Source organism: Callithrix jacchus, chromosome X (genome assembly GCF_049354715.1).
Source record: "Callithrix jacchus isolate 240 chromosome X, calJac240_pri, whole genome shotgun sequence".
In the NCBI taxonomy this organism is placed as follows: domain Eukaryota; kingdom Metazoa; phylum Chordata; class Mammalia; order Primates; family Cebidae; genus Callithrix; species Callithrix jacchus.
In genome coordinates this window covers 60,186,131-60,209,840 of record NC_133524.1, presented here as the reverse complement: position 1 = coordinate 60,209,840, position 23,710 = coordinate 60,186,131, and the positions used below count along the sequence as shown (strand labels likewise).

Below are 23,710 nucleotides of genomic sequence, written 5' to 3'. Positions count from 1 at the left end.
TAAAAAATTACTGGGTGCTGCCGGTTTTTCTAGTCCAGAGACTACATATTTGAGAACCACTCTTGACTACTAACTGTAAATTACAGAACTGTAGAATAAAACTTAGATTGGTCTGGGATAAGCACAGAGGTTTTGGAGCAAATCATAAAAGATTGAACCCTTGATCCCAGCCTAGTATGGATTCAGGTAATAAGCAATACAGTGATGTAAAACATTTCTTGGTTTTCATGATCACAAGTCATAGCCATATCAAGTGAGAAATTTAATTTTATTTGCAAGGCTTAGAGAGGCCAGGTGATTCTAGAAAACTAGGCCTTGTATTTGTTTTAAACTGGTAAAGAGCTTTGAGTGCTTATTAAATTAAAAGCTTGTTTTTATTTACTTTATACTTCATTTTATTTTTTTTGAGATGGTGTCTTGCTCTGTCGCCCAGGCTGGAGTTCAATGGCGTGATCTTGGCTCACTGCAACCTCTGCCTTTTGGGTTAAATTGATTCTCCTGCCTCAGCCTCCCAAGTAACTGGCATTACAGACACTCACCACCACGCCTGGCTAGTTTTTGTATTTTTAGTAGAGACGGCATTTCACCATGTTGGCCGGGCTGGTCTTGAACTCCTGACCTCAGGTGATCCACCCGCCTTGGCCTCCCAAAGTGCTGGGATTACAGGCATGTGCCACCACACCCGGCCCAAAAGCTTAGTATTTTTAAAGATATTAGACATAGTTCTTGTTTTTAAAAAAATCTTAACGATAATGTTGACAAATGTTTTTACAAAAAAAAAAAAACCTTCCTGACTATTTTATCTTCTTAGAATGTTGGATAATACAGTCTGCTTCATTAATCGTTAAGCATGCTATTGCTTTTTCATTTTTATAGGATTAGTATGTCAACTGAGGTAATACTGGTAATTATTGTACTCCATTTGAAGATGGAAAATGTAGATCAAAGTCATAGACCTTGCATAGATTTGCACGCCACTGCGCTCCAGCCTGGGCAAGAGTGACACACCATCTCAATAGAAAATAAAATACCAACTAAATAAAAACAAAAAGCTTTTTTTTTTGCCTTTGCTCTTGAAGCATACACATATTAAAGTTTATTTTTTTAAGTTTTAAAGCTTTTAAGGCAAAAGCCAGCCCCTGCCCTCTCCTGAAGTGGGTGGGGAAAGCAGTTGCATGGGCAGCATTCCTTGTGATGCAACAGGTCCTTTTGGACATGCTCCTGCCTGGCCATGCCTCCTTTTTCTTTCATCTTTCTCATTCCCCAATGGGCTTGGAGCAGTAAGGCCACACCCCTGTTCTGCATTCTCGTGGGACCCTGGTTATACCTCCTCTGGCCCAGTCACACAGCTGCCTGGTAGGTGACTGGAGGCATTTAGTAGGCCTCCCTGGTATTTCACTTATGTGGCCGCAACCCCACCTCCCTCCCCACCCCATGATGTCTGTCAGAAGAAGCTCGAAAGAGCAAATTGGCCGCAGCAAGGAAAAAGGTAAAACACACCAGGTGATGGCCCCCCAACCCAGTCACAGATCCCCTTTTGACGGCAAGACAACTGTCAGAGTCAATATCACTTCCGAGGCACATTGGATTGGGCCCCCCCAATCCCAGTGCCTCTGGGATCCCCCCATCAAACTCTTTGTCAGTCAGCCCCACCCCTTCAGCAAGCAACTTAGCCCCTGCCTTGGCCATTTACTCCAGGGTGACTTTGGGAGGGTGCCTCAGGTTCCTCACTCCATACTTGGCCCTCACTTCCTGCCTCCCCAAGCCTGACCTCCCTTGGCTCTTTGGGCTTACGTCTCTAAGGACCTGGGTGCCCCAGCCCCCACCCTTGCTGCTGGTGGCTCCTGGGGCTCCCTGCTGCAGTCTGCCCTCCCCTCCTGCCCCAAGCTCAACCTCCCTGGGTTCTTTGGGCTGGCATCTCCAAGGATCTGGGTCCCAGCCCTGTGTCCCCCTCCCCGCATTGTGAAGCAGTGACTCAGGCATCACTAATGTCCCCTCCCCCGGGAAGAGTGGAATGTATTGATGTCACAGTCCCACTAGGAACTGTCATTACTGCTGCAAGACCAGCCTTTGATTTTACCACCCAGTCCCCTAAGCCTTCTCACCCCATTTCTGGTTTCTCTGGTCACCCAACAAATTTCCAGCTAGAAGGGCAATTGGGACTATCGGATCTAGGAGCAAGAGGTTTGAGGCTACCTTACCCCCTTACTATAGACAGTGACAATGTGAAAAGCCTACACTTCCCCCTTGAGCACAAAACGTTGACGTTGTCTCTAAATGGCAATGGGAGAATGTGTTTGGTTTGATTTTTCTCCCAGGCTTCAACTCTCCAGAGAGATTTTAATGTTTCTTTCTCCATGATTCTGGGACCAGACTGCCCTTCAGTCAGTGGCCTCTGGAATGAGATCTGCTCATCTGTGGAACAGATCTTGGGAAACTGAACTTGACAGCTTGAATCTTCCTCATATCATCTCATCTTGGGGTACTATGAGTGCCACAGGATAAATGCGAAACATCTTTCTGAAGCATTGGTTTCCCTTGATTCTCTTGAGAGAGAAAAAATACGACTGTACTTAGGGATGACAGTCACATAGGTTTCTAAGAATATAGCAGACATCTCTGAAATGAGGCTTGGGTTGACCTCTTTCTGATGAATTCCCAGATTTAACGGAAAGGCTGCCTTCTGCCCTGAGGACACATTGATATAAAAGTATGAGAGGTACTGGTGCCCTTCTTAACACTAACAGATGTGTGAAGGTGTATGACTAAACCACACAGTGTACAGTTCTTGCCTACTTAATGTTGACTTTTCTACCTCTGCCTCTGGTTTTGGTCTCTGGCAGCTATGGATTTGTGGCAAAACCCCAGAGCTTGGAGTCAGAAGACTGGGTTTAAGTTCCAGTATTGCCTTTTTCTTTTTTTTTTTTTAAAGCTATAATATCAATCCCTCTGTCACTAAGTTATTGTGACAACACCTTGTAGAATTGTTGGTGGCATTAAATCAGATGGTATATAACAGTATTTTGTAAAAACTGTAAAGTAGGTTGTGACTGTAGGGGTTTGTAGTTCTCATGGGTATTACTGCTCTTCTTTCCCACAGTTAAAAAAATTTCAACAGAGGAACAGCCTTGTTCAGCAGGAGTGAGGAGGGAAAAAAAAAAGCCCTGAGACAGCCACTTCTGTTGGTTGCCAGTCACCTGGGGCTGTGAGCCGTGGCTGGCCAGGCTTCTGGGGAAAAGAGGCACAAAGGGAAGTAGAGGGTAATTAGTAAGATTGTGGAAGAACTTCTGGGTACTGGTTAAGAATTCTGGGTTTGAATCCTGCTTCTCCGTCTGCTAGGGATGTGATTTAGGGCAAGTTGCTCGAGCTTCTTGGGCCTCTACTTTCACGTCTGTGAAATAGAGGTGGTATTGTTTGACTTCCATTTGTGAAGGTTAAGTGAGATTTATTATTGTTGTTTTTATGTTAACCCCATGCACATGGCCTACTGTAAACACCCCAGGACACCCAGGAAATGGTCATTGCTGTTTGGTTTTCCTTATCCCCAGTCTCAAGGGGAAGCCAGGCCAATGAGAACAGTTATTTGCCATCAGGCTGTCCTTTAAGGGTCACTGAACGGGCCCCAGGGTGAGAAGGTGGGAGAGAAGAACTCCCATGAGAGAAGCTGGCACAAAGGAGTTATGGGATAAAGGGCCTGAAATAGGCAGAACAGAAAATGTTGCCAGCTGATGTGGAAGAAAGGTAGTCAGTCAGAGGGCTTGGACACTGAGGGGGACAGAATATCTCCATGTGCACTGTCATCTCTTGTAGTCAGCAACAGGTATCCAGGGCCCTTTGTCATCTGTTACCCTGAAGGATCTGGAGGTAAGAGGCCCTGGGTCAATGTTCAGTCACCCTGCAGGCCAGTCCTCCAACCTCATCCCACAGTGGCGGCTGGGTGCCCCTGTGCCAGCCCAGACAGCCGCAACATACCCCAACCCTAATGATTGTTCTCTCTACCTCTTCCCCCAATCCTCCTCCAACTCCCCCTCTCTCTATGCACCTCAGAGCCCATACAAACAGCTACCAATAGGCCTGGACTCGAGCTCCATCACAACCAGTCAACTGAATAACACCATCAAGTTATTGGCAAGAGTCCAGTGGGTTCCCCTGATTTTATGCTGCCAGTCCTGGGCTCCAGTTTCCGCTTGGGGCTGCTGTGGATGAGTTGAAGGGCATTGTGAGGAGCCAGCACTAGACACAGAGCTCAGAGTCCAAGTGCCTGCCCTCCCTTACCTGGCTTTGGCCTTGGCCAGATCCTAGGTGGGGGATTGGGTACTTGTACGTCAAAGCACAGAAGAGTAACTTTAATATGTTACCATTTGTTTAGAGAGAGGAAACATTTGTGTGTATATGTACTATGATACACATAAAGCATGTCTGCATGGATTTGTAAAAAACTCAGCAACAGGGTGACAGAAAGGGTTCCCTTCTGTACCTTCTGATTTTTGGACTATGCAAATGTATCATCCTTTCAAAAAGTGAACAAAAGATTAATTTTCTCCTTCCTATCTGTGCCCTCACCCCCAGCAAAAAAAAAAAAAAAAAAGGCTTAGAGAATCGGATAGACTTGGGTGTTCAAATCCCAGCTCTATGTATGTGATCTTAGGAAAGCACTTAATCTCTAATACTCTATGTTTTTCATCTACACAATAGAGGTAATCATAATAACTGTCTCACATGGTGGTTGTGAGGTTAAATGGGATTGTTAGGATGGTCCCTTCTGAAGCACTTAATAAAGGTTTCAATAGTAGTAGTAATAACAGTAATAACAACAGCAATATGATCTGATCTCTTTGGGCCTCTGTTATCTAGCTGGCAATGCGATCTCTTTCCCTATCCCTTCCAACTTTACTGAGTTCTTTAAAAAACCAGACAACGGGCTTGGAAATGTTTTGATCTTTACTGACCGAGTTCTATGTTGAGCCCAGCCCTATCCCTTTTAAGGGGCACTGTGTGGAATAGCCTGGGCTCCCCAGATCAAAACTCACTCTTCACCATCCAGTCCTCAAGCCGCTGTGAATCTGTCCTTGTTTATAAAGGAGTTATAAACAATTTATACTTTTATAGAAATTACAGTAGTTTATAAAGGAGCAGGAACTGCTAAAAGCACACGTGACTCAGGTGAGTCTTTGCAGAAGGTAGGATGTGGAAGGAAGATGACCCCAGGTGGCCAGGAGCAGGTGAGGACCAGTGGCAGCCTTTCCTAACTTCTGTGCCCAGTCTTGCAGGTGATGAGTCACTTAACAAAGTCCAGCTGGAAAGAGATGAATATGCTGAACAACTGAAGGCAGAGAGGGCCTGGTGACAGCAAAAAATGGCAGAGGAAGTGAGACCTGACCCTTCAGCCCCCCAACTTAGATAGGTTACTGGATCTTTCTGGGCACCTGTAAAATGAGAATAGTACAGCCAGGGGTGGTCACAGGTCTGGGCTTTGTGGAGGTGAGGGCAGAGAGGGAGATGATAGGCTGTTCAGCCACCAGCCCCTCTCTCCAGGGCCCTTTCCCCTGTCCTCTGGGCAGATTCGATCATTGAAGGTGAAGAAGAGGCAGGACGCACATGGAATACAGGACCTGGAGAGGAGCCTTGCCCACCTTAAAAACCAAATGGGTAAGATGGTGCTGGCATGTCCTGGGAGCAGGACTGGCATCAGAGGGCTACGGGGTGGCTCAGAATGTTCCAGGGAGGTGGGTGCATGGAAGGGCTTTGAGGCGGAGGGAAAGAGGTCTGTGCCAGGAGACAACAAGTCTTATAAACTCCATGAGCCTCAGTGGTCTCATCAGCAAAGAGGGAGAAGTGCCCGTTGTCAGTCACTCACAGTGCTCTCTGTCTGAAGTGGCTTGGAAGATTGGCTACATTCGGGTGTGAGGAATCATTAGCAGTGAGGCCAAGTTTTGGGAGACTGAGAGGAGCTCTGCACTAAGAGGAGGGTTTTTTTTTTTTGAGAATCCAGAAGCCCTTATTGTCAGTCCTATCCTATCCATAATATAGTTTCTCTAAAAGTTTATCTTAGAGCTATTTTTAAATAACCATTAAAAAAGTAACCACTATCTTAATGTTTTGAAATTACTTAAAACATTTTGAAAGCTTAATGTTTTGAAATTACTTAAATCATATTAAAATATGAATATTGTAGTTTAAAAGAAATGGGGGGAAGGAAAAGTAGAAAGAAGTGCCATTTGCCAAGTTTCCTAAGAATTAATTTTACCAATTTATGAATTCTTGTAAACAGAATGTATAATGGAAATACTGAGACTTTTGTCTAAAGTAGCATTATTCACTGCTGCTGTGATGCTACTATAATGTAATAAGTTATTGTTACAAAGTGCTGTTTTTGCCTTAAAATTTTGTGTGTCTTGAAAACTATCGTATTAAAGGTATTGAAACTCTGCAAATGCTGGGCACACTTGGCATGAGATAATCTGTGTTTATTTTTACAGAATTGTGATTCAACTATGCAAGTGTTTATTAAAAGAAGACAAACTACAAAGTTATAGGATTAAAAGTTATGGGATAAAAAATGTGGAAAAGTTGTGGCCAAAAAGTTGTGGATAAAAGGAAAAATTTTATGTAAAGTTATAAAATTATGGAAAGAAAGTTATGAGATTTTTTTTAAAAGTCATAGAATAAAAAATAAAAGCAGGCCCCATCAGCAAAGCCTGGAGAAGCGGGGGCCTGGAGACTGCCCTCACCATGTACCTACCACCCCTTCCCACTCACCCCTTCATTATTAGGGTAGCAAGACAGGACCACTGTCTAATGGGGGGAAACAAATACGCCTTTTGCTACCTTGAGCAGGGCTGGCTGAGTCCTTAAATTTTTCGATGATGATGATGATTATTATTTAAGAGCCAGAGGCTGGTGGAGTTGGTTGATTTGGAGGAGGCTTGATAGCCTCCTTCCTCTCACCAAAGCAACTTTTCCCTGGGCAGGGGGGCATCTTATTTAGAGGCAGGATGGTGGGGCTAACTGTGGACCACGCAAGGGCATGGGCAGCTGGGGTGGCCCCCTTTCCCCAGTGTACATATTGTATCTGTGTAACATTTTGTATATTCCAGGGGGTAGAGCCTCCACCTAGCAGAGGTTGGAGCTGGCACATGGGGAGGAGATTCTAATAATTATTTGCGACTGGGAAACTTGTTTATCGATAGCATAGGACAGAGGAAGGAGGTGGGGATGGGGCATGTCTCCCTGATGATGCCACTCCTGTTTATTTTGCTTTTTATTTTGGAATAAATGGATTTAGCCACATGGCTCGGCCTGGTGTATTCCCGTTTCCCTCACTGGGTTCTGGAGTTTGTGCCACTGAACAAGGAGCCCCAGAATGTCTAGGTATGTCCAGCTGTGCTGTTGGGGACCTTCCAGGCCTATTATCTGTATGCTACCTGGTGACACCTGCTAGATTTCACGGGGACTGCCATGGTGCCTATGGGGCACAGTTCGGCCCTGACAACCAGCAGGCTCAGAAACCTGATCTAGCCGTGGCCAGGAAGGCAAGTAGCCCCACCCAAGGGCACCGACTTTCATCTACTCCAGGCATCTTCCATTTTGTCTCCCTGCCTCCCTCTCCTGTCTGCACCTGATAGCCTGTTCTGTCTGTCCCTCCAGAGTGCCAGCTGCCCCACAGGCTCCCTCATGGGAGTTGAGTTCATGGCTGTGGCCCCTAGTAGCCAGATCTAGCTTTACAGGATGAGAGCCAGCTAAGCTCCAGAGGCTTTCCAGGAAAAGTGTCCCTTGGAAAGGGTGTGGCCTTTTCACTGCTCCCAGCCTCACCCTAGAAATGACTTGGCCTTTCCCCTCTCCTAGAGCTCCGCAGAGAACACAGCCAGCAGAGGACACATTCCCCATCATCCAGAAATAGGTTTGACTCTCAGGCAAGGAACAGCAAAACTGATAGAGACTGTCAGGCCAATGGCTGCCTGCACAGCACCCCCAAGCTTGGTGGGGGAAGGGAGGGATGGCGGGGGCTGGCTGTCTACTTGCTGGGAACAACAGGGAGGCTCACTGGAGGTGGCACATTTTGGAGGGACAATGTCAGGGGACAGCTTTCTCGCAGAACTGCACAAGGACAGCATGGTAACTGATTCACAATGGTAGAGGCGAAGTGGTCAACCATGTGTAGGTGTGTGTGTATATATATATATATGTACATATAAGAATTAATATATAGATATTTATAGAACAGCAGGGACATACCACAGAGGGGGCACACGTTTTCAGCAATGGTCATACCTGGATGTGTCAGCTCATCACTACAACAGACTTAAGTCACAGATTAAGGGGGCTGGCTTTGGGCCTGGGGGAGCCACTGTCAAGTCATAGAACAGCTGCCCAGGCAGGCTTGGAAAGGAGGTCTATGAGAAGGGGGAGGATCTGTTTAGAAGTCAAAGAGGGGGCTGGGGCTTTTTGAACAGGATGGACTTGCCTGACCCAATCAGCTGGCAGTTGGAGAGAAAGCAGAGAGAGAAAGGGAGAGAGAAAAGTGAGCAGAGAGCTGGTGAGGCAAGTGCAGAGCATGCCACAGCAGCTGTGGGAAGGCCAGGCAGGGGAGGGAGCAAGTGTAGGTGTGACAAGGTTCCTGTAAAAGGGGCTGAAAGAGAAAGGGGAGGAAGATGGAGGGAGGAGCCAGAGCTTCACAGGTGGTTCCTGGGGGCTGCAGCAGCCCTCCCCACCCCACACACACTGGCCTCTCCCACAGCACCCAGGTAGTGCACCCACAGTTCAGATTGATGGTCAGTCTCCTCAGACTTCCCCTCTTCTCTGGTCACCCTGTCTTCCAACCCACTGGCCCAGAGCCACCCCTCACCTTGGGGAGCTTTACAACAGCCACCGGGCCTGAAAAGAGAAGGAATACTCTCATCTTCTTACAGTTTTTGTCTTCAAATCTATTTAGTCTAACTGTAGCCACAAAACTAACTTTATTAGTTTTCATTGCCATGGAGTAGCTTTTTCCATCCCTTTATTTTTAGTCTATGTGTGTCTTTGTAGGTGAAGTATGTTTCTTGTAGGCAGCATATTACTGGGTCTTGTTTTTTGTTTTTTGTCTTCCATTTGGCTACTTTGTCTTTTCATTGGAGAGTTTATTCTATTAACATTCAATGTTGTTATTGATCAGTAAGGACTTACTCCTGCCATTTTGTTATTTGTTTTCTAGGTGTGGTCTTCTCTTCTTTCCTTTCTGTGTTCCTTTTTGTGAAGGTGATTATCTCTGATGATTTAATTTCTGGTGTTTTGGTTTTTTTGTGTGTGTATTCTTTGCATATTTTTTTATTTGAGGTTACCACAAGGCTTGAAAATACTATCTTATAACCCATTATTTTAAGCTGATGACAACTTTACACCATTTGCATAAAGGAACAAATAAGCAAAATGAAACTAATAAAAACTTTGCACTCTGAAATTGTCCCTCTACTTTTTAACTTTTTGTTGTTTCTATTTGCATATTATTGCAGTGTCTGTCTTGGAAAGTTGTAGTTATTGTTTTTGTTTAGTTCATCTTTTAGTCTTTCTACTTAAGAATTGTTAGCACACCACAGTTATAGTGTTATAATATTCAGTGGTATTCTATGTACTTACTATTACCAGTGAGTTTTTTACCTTCAGATGATGTCTTATTGTTCATTAATGTCCTTTTGTTTCTGATTGAAGATCTCCCTTTAGCATTTCTTGTTGGATAGGTCTGGTGTTGATGAAATCCCTTGTCTGGGAAAGTTTTTATTTATCCTTCATGTTTGAAGAATATTTTCACTGAATATATTATTCTAAGGTAAAAGTGTTTTTTCCTTCAGCCTTTAAAATACATTGTGCCACTGTCTCCTGGCCCTTATGGTTTCCACAGAAAGTCTGCTGTCAGATGTATTGGAGCTCCATTTTATGTTATTTATTCCTTTTCTCTTGCTACTTTGTGATACTTTCTTTATCCTTGACCTTTGAGAGTTTATTCAATGCCTGCAGGTAGTCTTCTTTGGGTTAAATCTGCTTGGTGTTCTATAACCTTGTACTTGACTATTTATAGCTTTCTGTACGTTTGGAATGTTCTCTATTATTATCCCTTTGAATAAACTTTTTATCTCTATTTCTCTACTTCTTCTTTAAGGCCAATAACTCTTAGCTTTGTCCTTTTGAGACTATTTTTTAGATCTTGTGGGCATGCTTCATTCTTTTTAATTTTTTGGTCTCCTCTATGTATTTACAAATAGCTTGTTTTCAAGCTCAGTAATTTTTTTTCTTCTGCTTGATCAATTCCATGATTAATAGACTCTGATGTATTCTTCATTATGTCAATTGTATTTTTCAACTGTGGAATTTCTGCTTGATTTTTTATTTCAATCATGTTATTAAATTTGTCTAATAGAATTCTGAATTCTTTCTCTTGTGTTGTCCTTGAGTTTCCTCAAACTACTGTTTTGAATTCTTTGTCTGGAAGTTTACATATCTTTCTTTCTCTAGGATTGGCCCCTGGTACCTTAATTAGTTTGTTTAGTGAGGTCATGTTTTCCTGGATGGTCTTGATGCTTATAGATGTTTGTCAGTACCTAAGCATTGAAGACTTAGATATTATTGTGTCTTCTCAGCCTGGGCTTGTTTGTACCCACCCTTGGGAAAGCTTTCCAGGTATTTGAAAGGATGTGAGTGTTGTGATCTAAACTGTATCTGTATTAGGGGACACTCCAAGTCAGTTATGCTATCGTTGTTGCAGACTCATAAAGGTACTGCCTTGGTGGTCTTGGATAAGATCTGGAAGAATTCTCTGGACTACCAGACAGAGGCTCTTATTCTCTACCTGTAGTTTCTCTCCAAAAAGCAGTCTCAGCCTCTCTCTCTCTCTCTCTCTTTCTCTGCTGAGCCACTTGGAGCTGGGGGTGGGCTGACATATCCCTATGACCACCACCACTGGAACTGCACTGGGTCAGACCTAAAGGCAGCAAAGCACTGGGTCTCACTCACGGCCCACTGTCAACACTACCTGGCTATTGCCTGTGTTCACTCAAAATCCTAAAGCTCTACAATCAGCAGGTAGCAAAGCCAGCCAGGCTTGTATCTTTCCCTTCAGGGCAACAAGTTCCTCAGGCCCTAGCATGTCCAGAGATGCTGTCTGGGAGCCAGGGACTGGAGTCAAAAACCTTAGAAATTTACCTGGTTCTTTATTCTAAGGTGGCTGAGCTGAGACTGAAACCATGAGACAAAGTCCTTCCCACTCTGCCTTTCCCTTTCCACAGGCAGAGAAACCTCACCCTGTGGCTACCACCGCAGGCCCACAGAGAGTACTGCCAGGCTTCTGTTGACGTTCACTTAGGGCCCAAGGGCTTTTGAGTCAGCAGGTGATGAATTCTACCAGGACTGGGTTCTTTCCTTTCAGGCAGGAGATTCCCTGGTCTGGCCCAGAGTGTATCTAGAAATGTAATTCAAGAGCTAGGTCTCTGTCAATTCTGACTGGTGCTCTATCCTACTGTTGCTGAACTGGTATCCAAGATGTAAGACAAAGTCCTCTTTACTCTTCCTCCTCCTCTCTTCAAGCAAAAGGAATAAGTCACATTTGTTGCTGTAGTGTGCACTGCCTGGGTTGGGGGAGGGGTGGTACAAGCTTGGATGTCCTGGCTCGTGTCTCATTAGGTCGTATGCCCTGAGTCCACTGGTCCTGAGCCAAGCATGGCATTAGGACTTGCCTAGGAGTTGAAGTCCTTATGGTCTAGACGGCCTTTCAAATTTCTTTAGGGCCCCAGAACATAATAGCCTGCTGTAAGTTCTGATGGCACCATGAATGGCATGGTAATCTCTGACCTGCACACACCCCAGATGAGTTCCTGGAAGAAACAATCAACCCCTGCAGCCCCTATCTAACCGGAGACATTCTTGTATTCTTATTCTGCCCTCAATTGACAAGTCCATTGGACATTGTAAGTAACCTTACACCCTATGGCCCCCTCCCAGCTTGCAGAAAGCCACTGTAAAATAACTTTTGTTAACTTTCCACTGCCTTCCCTACAACTTGTAAAACAACTCCTATCCCACCACCCTTCACTGATACCCTTTTCGGCCTAAGTCCACCAGCACCTGGGTGAATAAACAGCCATGTGGCTCACACAAAGCCTGTTTGGGAGGGTCTCTTTATTCAGATTACATTTTAAGTTTTAACATCTGCCATGCCAAGACTTGTCAAAACTCAAGTCTCAAGCCATCTAAACTCAGGGAAGAGACCTTGAGGAAGGAGACCCTTTCCTCTTAAGCTTCTAAGACCATTTTCCCTTAGCCTTCTACATTGTGTTTCAAAAGAAGTAAAAGTTGAAAATAGAAGGCACAAGGGCAATGGAGGAGACAAAATTGGTGCCACTAGCTGGACCTGGAGGTTAAAGATTAAACCCCGCACCCTCATTTCTATCCTGTCTATAGATCAGAGGCACGGTATGGAGGAATAGTCCCTGGAAGGCATTATTCTTGCTTAATCATGATCAGACCCCACCTAAGTCACGTACCCGTCTCTTAATTCATTGATCACGACCCTCTCACATGTACCCTCTAAGATTGTGAGCCTTTAAAAGAGACCAGGATTTTCTAGTTGGGGAGCACATTTCTTGAGATGTGAGTCTGCCGAGACTATGGGCCAACTAAAAAGCCACTTCCTTCACAAACCTGGTGTCTGAGAGGTTTTTGTCTGTGGCATGTCCTGCTACAACTCCTCTTTCCTGTCTCTTGTCTTGAAGCAGGAGCAGTGAGAAGCAAACCTCTTGAGGTTTAGAACTGAGGAAGGAAGTGGCTTTTTATTTGACCAGGAGCTGCGGGGAGCTATAGTCTCATTCACTGAGCTCCCCAAGCAGCAGCTTCTCTCCCCTTTTATAGGCTTACAATGCTATAGGGGAAACTGAGGTGAAACTATGTCATTGTCCATTGGCTGGACATCTGATCTTACAATCTTTTGGCTTCATTGATTTGCTAATTCATATGCATCGTGAGCGGGAATAGTCAGGGGAGGGGGCTTACAGAGACAAGACAAAGGCAGTAAATTATTAGTTGGCAGAGGTGTTTACAGGAGGGAGCCTGGGCAGTGCAGATGTGGGGGCATGACCCAGTGCCAGGCTCCAGCCGGTAGGGATAATATTCATTTACAGCTCTTTCAAGACTTACAGATAGCAGGGATGCTGGGAACTAAAAAGGGAGTCATCTTCCCAACTCTTTGGTATTTTAGTTTTTCTTTTTAACCCTCCTTCCCATCAGGAGGGCTGGAGGAGGTGGAGGCTGGGAAGTGAGAGGAGGGGAGGGGGTCTCACCTCTCAGTCTCAGAGGAGTAGGAAATAAAAGTTGAGATGTAGCAGGCACAAGGTCAGTGGCAAAGTTGGCTGTCCCCCACTGACCAGGCCTGGAGATTAAAGATTAAACCCCCCACCCTTAATTGCACTCCTATCTACAGATCCCAGGCAGAATATGGAGAAACACCCTCCTTTGTTCTTGCTCAATCTTGCTCAACCCCCTGCCTGGTCAAGTACCCCACGCGTACTTCATCCATCACAACCCTCTCGTAAGTACTTTCTAGAATTGTAAGCCTTTAAAAGGGCTAGGATTTTTTTTTGTTGTTGGGGAGCTGAGTTCTTGAGACACAAGTCTGCCTATGCTCCCAGCCGAATAAAGCCACTTCCTTTTTAAAATCTGGAGTCTGGGAGGTTTCCTCTGCAGCTTGTCCTGCTACATAACTACTGAGATGGGTGAACCCCTCTAGATAGAACTGGTCTAAATGCTCCCTCCATGGGCAGGTGGAACCTGAGTTTTGCTTTCTGCTGTGACAGGGAAGCAGTGAGTTCAATGCAAAGTCCCATAGTTGCTGCATTCTCCTTTCCCCAAGTGCACAGATTCCCTTCCAGCACCACAGTGGCCACTGCTGGGGGTCGGGGAGGGGTGACATTGGTGTTTCAAGACTGTCTTTCCTACCCTCATGAGTGCCTCTTTCAGCAACATGAAGTTAAGGCCAGGTACTGTGAGTCCTTACCTGATCTTTGGTTCTTATGAAGATGGTTTTCTGGTGTATACAGTCACTAAATTTAATTTTCCTGCAGGGAGAATGATTGGTAGATACTACTATTCAGCCATTTTGCTCTGCCCCTCCTCCCTCCGTAACTTTACCCCTGAAGAGCCCTATTTCCAAATACAGTTGCATAAGTGTTAGGGCTCCAACGTATGAATTTTGGGGAGACACAGTTCAGTCTATAGCATTTGGATTTAGGGAGAGGAAGGAAGAGAACATTCAGAGGAAGGACATAGTGTAAACAACCGTTTGAAGGTGGGAAAGTTCAGCTCATGGATAGAAAATATTGATCCAATTTGGCAGGACCCTTGGGGAGATATGGAGTCGTGATAGGTGAGCCACATCAGAAAGAATGCCAGGCTGAATGCCAGGCTGAGGTTGGAGACATTTCCTGTTGTGTAGAAGGTGCCATGAGGTGGAGGGGAGGGTAACATGATGAAAAGGATATTTGGCAGGATGGATCTGGCATCAGTGATGGGTAGGGGTAAGGCATAAACAAAGCTGGAGGCCAGGAACCTGGACACATGGCTCAGATTTCAGGCTTAGGCTGTTCAAAGGCAGTTTCCACACTGAGTTCCAATGTGGATCAAGACATGCAGGTGGGGATGATTTGGAAAAGCAAAACCATTCTCTTCCCATTACCACATAGTTTCCCAGCTGAGCTAATCACCGGAGTCCTACAAATCAGAGAGCTGACCTTTACCAAACTCCTGTCCCTAGAGGCTGTGACCCAGAGGCAGCCCTTGCCCAGCTGTAGCCCTGGGACACTGCAGCCTGAGCAGGACTGCACCTGTTCCCTCCCAGGAGCCTAATCTCTGTCTGGTCTGGCTTTGGCTTCAAATGCCCTCAGCTTTGACTTTGAAATCTGTTGGGTCAGATTCATGAGAGCTCTGGTCTTCTTTGGTTTAGGGATTTTAAAATAGTTTTTCAAGCAGGTAGTAGATCAGCTCTGCTTGCTTTTCAAGCCACCTCTAAGAACTGGCTAGAACTCACAGAAAGCTGTTATAGTTATGGTTTGATTACATGGAACGGATACAGGTTCAAATCAGCCAGGGGAAGAAAGGCATAGGGCTGAGTCCAGGAGGGCACCAGGCATGGAGTGTCCATTATCCCTTCCCCATACATTCAGAGTACATTACCTTCCTCGTTTTGATATGTATCAATACACATGGAGTTTTCCCAGCCAGTGAGGCTCCCTCAAGCTTCAGTGTTCAAGATTTTTACTGGAACTTCATCATAGAGACATGCTTGATTATCCATGTGGATTCTCTCAATTGCCAGTCTCCATGGGTGCCCTAAAGCCCGGACTCTAAATGACATAGTCAGTTTTCCTGGCCTGGCTAGTCCCCACCCTAAATCTTATTATTAGACTATCCATCATGATCCAAGATCTCCAAGAAAAGATATTTCTATCAGCTCTTACATGTTGACAGTTACCTCCCAGGTGTCTAGGACAAAGGCCAGACCTCTTTTTGGTCAAGGTTATTATTACTATTTTTTACTATACAACATGCTGTCATTCTGTTATTTTTTTGTTTTATCTTCAAAATAACCCTAATTGGTGGGAAAGGATGTTTATGATTATAAGCAAGATCTCAAAAGAAAGACACTTGAGCAAGGTTGCAGAGTCGATCCTTGACTCATAGTACAATACTCTTTCCCCTCTCTGAGAGCCCTGAGTCCTAAGAAGATGGAAACAAGATGTGTATATGTGTGTGTATGCACATGTGCTGGTATTTATAAATATATATTAACTATTTGTAGATATTTGATGTCTCTCTTTGCACACATGTAGATATCTGTGTCTATATGCATATTTGTGTATGTATGTATGTGTGTGTACAGTGGTGCACACCTGTAATGCCAGCTACTCAGGAGGCAGACAGGGGAGGATCACTTGAACCCAGGAGTTTGAGGAAGAGAAAATTTCAATGATCTTTTTCTTTCAGTTCGAAGGAAAAACCCAGGGCTGGGCATAAAGAGACATAAAGCACAACATAAAGAGGCAGAGAAATGTCTAAAGAAAGACAAGTGACCGAGAATTAATTAGTTTATCTATAAAGAAATATAGCACTTTAGCAGCACAATACAACTGGAAGATCACTTCCTCTAGAACCCTGATAATCTTTGTGAGGAAACTGTTGGTCACATATGTTAATTGCCCAAACTCACAGGGCCCTGTGCAACAGAATTGGAGAGTAAAACCATCTTTTTAAAACTTACTATGCTACAAGTGGCATTCAACTCTTTGTCAAACAAGATTTCACAAACCTGCCTCCAGCTTCCAGATAATGAGGGAAAGTGTGATGAAATTTTATAATAAATTGTGCCTATCTCTCAGCCCATCTCCTCCTATTGAAGGGAAGGAAAATAAGGCCAGCGTATTATAGCCCTGCCTGACAAAAGTCACAAGATAAGCAAATAATTATTATTTAAACCAGAGAGTCTTATCTTTGTGAATGCCACACATTCTATGTGAAATCTTCTATTTCAGTTCACTTGTACTCTTTGAAGCAAATGTATAAGATTCAAATTATTCAGAAAATGCTCCCAAGCTAATAGAAGAAAATACTTTAACCACATGAAGTATTGCGTTACACAATATGGTGTGGTGGTGAATTGTGCAGGCTCCAAAAAAAGAAAACAAAGGTTCAAGTCCTAGCTTTACCACCTTGGGAAAGTTATGTGGTCTCTCTGTGTCTCAATTTCCCTATCTAAAATGTGTGGGGATGGCAATAATAGTGTGTATTTCACGGAGTTGTGTTGAGATAAATAATATATGTAAGGTACTTTGAACAGCAGTTAGTGCTATGTGTTTGCTATTATTTTAACATTTCAGATTATAAATATCTACCCTGTTATTCTGATGACAAGCATCCCTAAGCTGATAATATGATGAAGAGCTTTTGGGTTTCTTAATTTCCATCAGCTTTGAGAGGAAAAAAAAAACACCACACAAAAAAGAGCAACTGAAGCAGGTGTGATAAGGAAACTTGACTTAAGACTGGGGGGCCTGGGTTATTATGCTTTCTTCTTCTGAAGATTTCCTAAGCTCCATTGATAAGATGTTTAATACCAATCTAGCTAAAAAGGACCAATAGACTCCACAAGACACTGAGTTAGACATAAATACAGAAGGATAATAAATGAAAAATGGAAAACCACACAACCAGAAAAATAAACAACTATCAGTACCCAAAACATGGCTAATTCTCACAGGATTGTGTTGAATGAAAGAAGCCAGCCACAAACGTGCACATACTGTATGATTCCATTTATATGAAGTTCAAGAACACACAAAACTAATCAGTGGTGACAGAGGTCAGTATTGTGGTTAACTTTGAGGAGGACAGCAACTGAGAAGGGGCACTAGGGAACTCTCTGTGGTGATGGAAGCATTCTATATCTTGAACTGAGTGAAGGTTAAATAAATGTGCATATATGCAGATAGTATGGAGTTGGCCTGGCATGGGGGTTCACACCTGCAATCCCAGCACTTTAGGAAGCCAAGTCGGTCAGATCACTTGAGGTCAGGAGTTCAAGACCAACCTGGCCAACATGGTGAAACCCCATCTCTACTAAAGTACAAAAATTAGCCAGGTGTGGTGGTGGGCACCTGTAATCCCAGCTACCGGGGAGGCAGAGGCAGGAAAATCACTTGAACTCAGAAAGTGGAGTTTGCAGTGAGCTAAGATGGCACCACTGCACTCTAGCCTGGCGACAGAGTGAGGCTCCATCTAAAAGAAAAAAAGTACAGATTTGTAGCTTAAGGTATATGCACCTCACTGTATGTGAGATACTGTCTTAGTCCATTTGTGTGGCTATAACAAAATATCTGAGACTGGGTAGTGGGTAAAGAACAAAAATGTATTTCTCACAGTTCTGGTGGCTGGGAAGTCCAAGATCAAGGTGCCAGCATGTTTGTAGTCTAGTGAGGGCTGCTCTCTGCTTCCAAGATGGCACCTTGAATGCTGAGTCTGCCAGAGGCGACAAACACTGTGTCCTAACCTGGTGGAAAGGTGAGAAAAACAACAAAAAACCGAGCTAGGTAGCTCCGTTTTATAAGGTCACTAATCCCATTCATGAGGGGGCTCTTCCTTCATGACTTAATCATCTCCAAAAGACTCCACTTCTTAATACTATCACATTGGGGTTTAAGTTCCAGCATGAATTTTGGAGGAGATACAAATATTCCAACCATAGCAAATATACTTTACTAAAAAGAAAGAAAAAAAAATACCTTGTCTCTAAACATAATATTTTGAGTTTATATATTTACAACCCAATTTTCTGCTTGCTTACATACATATTGGTGGCCATGAGTGTCATTCCCAGCTGAGAAAAGTTTCAGTAAATTAAATTTTCTTCTCATATTATCTATTAATGTCTTATTCACATAAAATCAAATTTCTAACCTAGATTTTAGGTTAAGACAGAAACCCATAGTTGTTTGTTGCAATGTGAGAATGACAGAGAGAGAGATATTAACTAGCAGAATCCAACTATAAAAATAAGGGCACAGTTCTCTACTTATGACTCCCCCAGACAAATCATTACTTGGATAGCAATCAAACAACTAAAAATGGAAGTGAGAAAAATTTCTTTTGCAATGGATGGATGCTTATGAGACTATTAAGAGGGTTCAGAAATAAGGGGATAAATGGCATGCTAATTTGGGGTTGGAGTAATGGGATGTTCTTGGAAATATAAGAATCCTGCTTAATGGGACTTATCTACTTGAAATCAATAAACCAATATACTCAAATTCAAAGAGATAAAGGACATGAGCACCCAGAACAAAATTACAGAAATAGGACCCAGAGCGGTGGTTCATGCCTGTAGTCCCAGCACTTTGGGAGGCTGAGGCGGGCGGATCACCTGACAGGAGTTTTTGACCAGACTGGCCAAAGTGGTAAAACTGCATCTCTACTAAAAATACAAAAACTAGTCTGGCGTGGTGGTGGGTGCCTATACTACCAGCTACTTGGGAGGCTGAGGCAGCATAATCACTTGAACCTGGGAGGCGGAGGTTGCAGTGAGCCGAGATTGCGCCACTGCACTGCAGCCTGGGCGGCACAGTGAGACAGTCTCAAAAAGAAAAAAAAATTACAGTAATAAATTTAGCAAAGAGGCACCAAAGTTGAGATAAGGTCACTGTTTCATGTCTGATAATTTTAATTATTGAGTGATGGGGATGGTAAGCCAGGGAACAGAGTCTTCTAACTGAAAGTTAAAACCAGCCTTTGGGGTGGCTTCAGAGAGCCTGTTCAGACTCAAGAAGTGAAAGCACATGTTGTGTGGTGGAAAATATCCCCATCGCAAGGGCATTTTCAATGACAATGGTGCTCAGGGAAAGAGAATGTTGTGTATTTTAAAAGAAAATAGGAAGAGTGGAAACAAGGAAGGAAAAGTGACCGGAGGATAGGGTGACCATATGTTCTGGTTTGCAAGGTACAGCTAAGATTTTGTCTGCTGTCCTAGTGCAATTATAATAGTGCCCCTTTCACTCTCCGAAGTGTCTGGATTTGGATGATAAAGCATATGATCATCCTACCAAAGAAGCGAAATTAGCCAGAAGGCCCATGTATCGATTTCAAACCGTGTGTACTGATCCGCAGTGGCGCTCGTGCCACTGCCCAGCTGATGGTGATGCACCATCTCTGCCACACCCTACCCCGCCCTGCCCAGTCTCCTGGAAGGCTGGAAGGGAATCGTCGGCTCCCGCGCTTCTCTGGTGCCACCTGCAGGTTATATGGGAGAACTGCTCCTCCCCATCCCACTACCCACCACCCTGCCCTGGATAGCTGACGTTGGATAGCCTTGGACTTGGCCAAAAGACATTCAGAGCAGGCAAAGCCCAGGCTGGGGAGTGAGCTAGACCCGCAGTGAAGCCCGCAATACAGAATCAGACAGGTCCAGCTTAAACCGACAAAGTCAAGCTTCTCCTCTTCCTATCCACTCCTGTCCTCATTTTGTAGAGGGAAGGCCTAATTCAGAGTTTTCATTGTAGGATTATGAAGCATACAACTGGAGCCTTCCAGGTTCCATTCCTCGCATGTCTGTCTTTCCCCTAATACATTAGGATAGTGAGGAAGCAAGAGAACTTAAGTTTACTAAGCTCCTACTGTGTACTGGGCAGAGTGGGCATTTTTCTCTCCAACCTTGCAATTGATGGAACATAGGTGATTATACATCTGGGATATAGGATTAGAGTGGGCTAATGATGTGCTCACAGTCTCTCAGCTGAAACTGGAACCTACGGGTCCTTGACTCTAACGCTAGTGCTCTTTTTGGGTCTCCATCTTGAACAATAGTTGCAAAATGCCAAGAGCACCATGAAAATCTAATATTGATCTGTATAACATGGAATGTTTTGTGGGGCTGATGGGGAGTGGGAAGATTATACCAATTCTATATAATCTAGGAACTCTCTGAGGAAAATGAAGCATGACTGAGTGCAATTCGTCTGATAAACAAAATCTGTCAGAACGTGGGGCCTTGTGGGTCCTGGGTTGTGAAGATAAGAAACCATGGTGCTGGACATTTCCTAAGGTGTTCTTTATGAAATTACTCAGGGCCTCAATGCCTCTACCTTCTTCATGACCTGAGGCAGTTTCCCATTTGTCTTCATCCTACTGCCCAGCATCCTAGCCATCAAACTGTTGTTGGAGTTATGTCTTGATAAAATAAAAATCATGGTGGGAGTCATTTATACCCTATGAGAGTCATATAAGATTCTCTTTTCTTCTCAGACCCTTTAGCTGAAGTTGCTTATGAGAAAGGATGGGGAGGGGGAAAAGGGTTGGGGGGAGCACTCTTGGAGCTTGCACTGTTTCTTGCTGATGCCCTGGCACGGTGTGAATGTCAATCTAAATGGCGAGCTCTATGCATGTTCCTCTATATTCCCTTTGTCACCAATACCAATTCCCAAGGCAGATAGATCCCAGAGGGCTGGACTGAAGGACCTGGAGGTAATAGAAAATGCTTGTCTTTGGATTTCAGGTCAAGTTCTGCCGGTGACTTGCTGGGTAAAATCAGTGAAGTCAGTTTACCTCTCGGTGCTTCAGTGACCTCATCTGTAAAAGGCTGGGTCTGAACTAGATTATTTATTTCCTTTAGGTTTTGCAATTGTTTTTTGTTTTAATATCATATTCAATTCTTCTCCCATCTTTATTAAAGCATAATTGACAAAAATTGTGTATATTTACAGTGTTCTTTTGATATATACATACATTGTGAAATGGTTAAATCAAGTTAATTAACATTTTAATTACCTCACATACTTTTATTATTGTTTTTGTGTTAAGAACATTTAAGATCTATTTGCTTCAAATAGTGTTTACTAGAGGTGAGGATGGGTAAAGGGGAGGGTGTAGCCAAAGGTTGGCTAATGGGTTAACAGATATAAGTGCAGTGGCTCACACCTGTAATCCTAACACTTTGAAAGGATGACTTGATTCAGGAGTTTGAGACCAGGCTGGGCAATATAGGGAGATCCAATCTCTACAAAAAAATTTTAAAATTAGCCAGGTATGGTGTGCATGCTTGTGGTCCCAGCTACTTGGGCGGCTGAGGTGGAAGGATTGCTTGGGCCCAAGAGGTCAAGGCTACAGTGAGTTATGAGTGACTGCATTCCAGCCTTGGGGACAGAGTGAGTGAGACCCTGTTTGAGGGGGAGTGGGGGAAGAAAAAAAAGTATAGCTAGATAGGAGGCATAGTTCTAGTGTCTTTAGCACTATAGGGTGACTATAATTAATGACAATTATTATATATTTTTAAATTGCTAGAAGAGTGGATTTTGAATGCTCCCAGAAACAAGAAATGATAAATGTTTGAGGTGATGGAGATGCTAATTACAGCGGAATCATTACACATTGTATACATATATAAAAATATTCTTCTATTTCCCATAAATATGTACAATTATGTGTTGATTAAAAATAATAAAAGCAAAAAGTCTACTCTCTTAGCAATTATCAAGTATATGTTGTTATTAACTATAGTCATCATACTGTGTAACAGGTCTCCAGAACTTGCAACATTATATTTAATTCTGATCAAAGTACTGGATATGCAGAGTTAAGCAAAAGATGCTATCTGGAGCAAGAAATCCTCAGTAAAACAAGAAAAGAAGAAAAGAAAAACAAAATGGTAATAAAAGGCTTATATCAAAAAGCATTTTCTCTGCCTTTTCCTTTCTTGCCTTTGAGTCCTAATTCTCAGAGGCCATCACTTTAAACTCATTTTGCTATTTCCTCTGGTATTTATCATCATATTTCTGAAGAATGTCTTTGTTGCTATTTCTTGATTTGTTTTCTATTTCCGGCGAAGCACAGTATAGGGCTTACCTCCCTTATGAGGTCATATTTTCCTTGGCTCCATTTCACCAATTTGACTGGATCATAATCTTATGAAATCAAAAGCATTTACATTCCTGTAGCTATCTAAATATTGTTCCCTAACCAAAAGTCCTGCACTGAAATTGTTTCATTTCTTTCCTTTTCTCCCCTGGAGTTAATAATTGTTCAGATTTTCCCTCTTCATTTGCATATTTATTTATTTATTTTTACCAATTACCAATTTTTTTTTCAGATGCTCCAACCAATCTATCAAATGCCTAGTGGTAATTATCCAAAAACGAAGATACACTGGATCAGCCCCATTATTTTCCTAGAGGCTTCCCTCTCTCCCTTGCCCTCCATCCTTCTGCTCTAAACTGGACTCAGCTCTCAGCCTGTGGCATGGCTGGCATCCTGGCATGTCTGCACCATCATGTGAATTTCCTGCTGCTTATTCTGTGTGCATCTCCTTTTTCCTGGTCCCAGATTGTCTTTTCCCTGGTCTACTCTCTCATGTATTGCATCACATATTCCAGTGGCTTCCTGAGAGAGAGTGAATGGAAGCCAAGCTTTCTGACCCTCACATATTCTGAATTATTCTACCCCAACTCCTGAATAATAGTTTGGCTGGAAATAATGCTCTAATTTAAACGTAACTTCTCCTCACTTGGGAAATATTGCTCTATTGTTTTCTAGTTCCCGGTGTTGTCAGGAAGAAGTCAGTGTCATTCTGAGTCTTGGCTCTTTATATATGACCTGTCTTTTCTCTCTGGAAGGTTGCAGAATTTTCTCTTTATTCTTAGTCCTTTTCTGGAATTTCCCAGTGATGTGCCTTGTTGTAGTTCTTTCTTCATTCACTGTGCTAGTCACTTGGTAGACTCTTTTGAACTAGAAAATTATGTCCTTCTGTTGGGGAAGCCACCAGGAGGTTCATGTGAGCTGAGTAATCACATTCTTTTCTTCCAAGGACAGAGTTATCAAGGCTCTAGGAACCTTATAAGTAGATGAGGTAGAGGTGAATTCAACAAAGCTGCAGCACCCACTGAGCTCATGTCCCAGGGCTAGGCTCTGCCTGAGGACAGTAGACATGGGTCACACCCACTTCCTGCCCAGTCCTATGGTGGGGCTCAGGACGCATGGTCCAGGAGGACCTCAGCCCCAGGCTACATTTACATGCACCTACCTGCGTGTAGCATTCAGTGAGCCACAGGACAACTTAGGGGAAGGGGCAACTGCAGAGAGCAGGATAGGAAGGAGGTAAATAATCATGGGGTGGGGAGTGGCCTTGTGGAGAAAGGGCAAAGTCAGGGTCGTGTGT

General features: G+C 43.6%; 1 protein-coding gene across 49 annotated transcripts in view; it reads left to right on the top strand.

Annotated features, from left to right (window-relative positions):
• The window catches only part of LOC128930681 (uncharacterized), a 159,307-nt gene that overhangs the window by 95,714 nt on the left and 39,883 nt on the right, over positions 1 to 23,710 (top strand). For 2 of the 49 annotated variants that reach the window (XR_013531462.1, XR_013531458.1), the window contains exon 9: positions 22,076 to 22,228. The exons of the other annotated variants lie outside the window; for them this stretch is intronic. The gene's annotated coding sequence lies outside the window, so the exon portion shown is untranslated. Of the gene's footprint in view, positions 1 to 22,075; positions 22,229 to 23,710 lie in introns of those variants that run through there. 49 annotated transcript variants of the gene reach the window in all.